Source organism: Schistocerca gregaria, chromosome 4 (assembly GCF_023897955.1).
Source record: "Schistocerca gregaria isolate iqSchGreg1 chromosome 4, iqSchGreg1.2, whole genome shotgun sequence".
Taxonomy (NCBI): Eukaryota; Metazoa; Arthropoda; class Insecta; order Orthoptera; family Acrididae; genus Schistocerca; species Schistocerca gregaria.
Window position 1 is genome coordinate 248,112,072 of NC_064923.1, and position 2,671 is coordinate 248,114,742.

Sequence of the window (2,671 nt, forward strand, 5' to 3'; positions counted from 1 at the left end):
AGTTAAACTCCGCCAGAGGGTGGCTAAAATTTGCCAACTTGTTGCTCGCAGGAATATCCCAACAGCCGACAACGAACTCCAAACGACACAATGTGGACAGATTATGTTTATCCATTATGGATATTTTGGAACCGTGGGTGTATATTGAATGTAAATAAGTTATACAAAACTGCAAACAGCCACGTTTTTGAATAGTTACGTTTTATTCCATGAACCGGTTTTCGAACCTTTCCAGGTTCATCTTCAGATGGTTTCAGGGGGTTACATTATTATTGCTAGCATAATGCTGGTTGCTAGTTCTATGTCAAAAAGATGGAACACACTTCAATGTATCGCCATGACTAATGCATATCTGTTGATGTTGTTGTTGTGGTCTTCAGTCCTGAGACTGGTTTGATGCACCTCTCCATGCTACTCTATACTGTGCAAGCTTCTTCATCTCCCAGTACCTAGTGCAACCTACATCCTTCTGAATCTGCTTAGTGTATTCATCTCTTGGTCTCCCTCTACGATTTTTACCCTCCACACTGCCCTCCAATACTAAATTGGTGATCCCTTGATGCCTCAGAACATGTCCTACCAACCGATCCCTTCTTCTGGTCAAGTTGTGCCACAAACTTCTCTTCTCCCCAATCCTATTCAATACTTCCTCATTAGTTATGTGATCTACCCATCTAATCTTCAGCATTCATCTGTAGCATCACATTTCGAAAGCTTCTATTCTCTTCTTGTCCAAACTATCTATCCTCCATGTTTCACTTCCATACATGGATACACTCCATACAAATACTTTCAGAAATGACTTCCTGACACTTAAATCTATACTCGATGTTAACAAATTTCTCTTCTTCAGAAACGCTTTCCTTGCCATTGCCAGTCTACATTTTATATCCTCTCTACTTCGACCATCATCAGTTATTTAGCTCCCCAAATAGCAAAACTCCTTTACTACTTTAAGTGTCTCATTTCCTAATCTAATTCCCTCAGCAGCACCCGACTTAATTTAACTACATTCCATTATCCTCGTTTTGCTTTTGTTGATGTTCATCTTATATCTTCCTTTCAAGACACTATCCATTCCATTCAACTGCTCTTCCAAGTCCTTTGCTGTCTCTGACAGAATTACGATGTCATCGGCGAACCTCAAAGTTTTTATTTCTTCTCTATAGATTTTAATGCCTACCCCGAATTTTTCTTTTGTTTCCTTTACTGCTTGTTCTATATAGAGATTGAATAACATCGGGGAGATGCTACAACCCTGTCTTACTCCCTTCCCAACAACTGCTTCCCTTTCATGTCCCTCGACTCTTATAACTGCCATTTGGTTTCTGTACAAATTGTAAATAGCCTTTCGCTCCCTGTATTTTACCCCTGTCACCTTTAGAATTTGGAAGAGAGTATTCCAGTCAACATTGTCAAAAGCTTTCTCTAAGTCTACAAATGCTAGAAACGTAGGTTTTCCCTTCCTTAATCTAGCTTCTAAGATAAGTCGTAAGGTCAGTATTGCCTCACGTGTTCCAACATTTCTACGGAATCCAAACTGATATTCCCCGATGTCGGCTTCTACTAGTTTTTCCATTCGTCTGTAAAGAATTCGTGTTAGTATTTTGCAGCTGTGGCTTATTAAACTGATTGTTCGGTAATTTTCACATCTGTCAACACCTGCTTTCTTTGGGATTGGAATTATTATATTCTTCTTGAAGTCTGCGGGTATTTCGCCTGTTTTATAGATCTTGTTCACCAGATAGTAGAGTTTTGTCAGGACTGGCTCTCCCAAGGCCGTCATTAGTTCCAATGGAATGTTGTCTACTCCGGGGGCCTTGATATACTGCAAAATTAAATCAACCAACTGCTGAACAACCACCCACAAACAAGAAGATAGCATTTATAAGCCTGCCTTTCCTAGGGAAGATTTCTCATCAAATTGCCAACCACTTCAAGACATAAACATAAAAATAAGTTTCTTCACCAACAACAAAATACAAAATAAAATCATACACAGCACCAAAACCACTATACAACACTACAAAAGTCAGATGTGTAAGAGCTCCTTTGGAACTCATGTCCAAGCTTCTACATCGGACAAACTGGTAGAAGTTTCACAACAAGATTTAAAGAACACCTAGATGCACTCAGTCTTAACAACCTGAGTAACGCCAGCTTTGCCTCACATCTTGCCCAACACAAACACTCTGCAAACAACATAGAACAGAATCTCCAAATACTCTATTTTGACAATAAAGGCACATTACTTGACGTTCTTGAAGAAACTGAAATATTTATCTACACAAATACAGCACCTGACTACCTACTCAATGATCAAATTGAAACAAATTTTTCCTTCAGAACTTTGAAGACCAACTAGTTCAAAACAAGTAACCACTCAACGAACCCTATACCACCTCCCTACCTCCCCCCCCCCCCCGGCCCCCAACAACCTCTCCCCTCCCACTCCCTACATGCTAACCACCTAACCACACTGGTGTCAATGTAATATCCTACCACAGAATAAAACCTGTACTATATTTCTAAATGTTAAAGCCCTCTACTGCTAACACAAATCAGTTCTTTTACACATATTACTTCTAACTGGAACATACAGAAGCTGCCTTTACCAATATTCCAGGTCACTTTAATGTAAGAATAAAAAAATAAGTCAACAGTTAAAGAA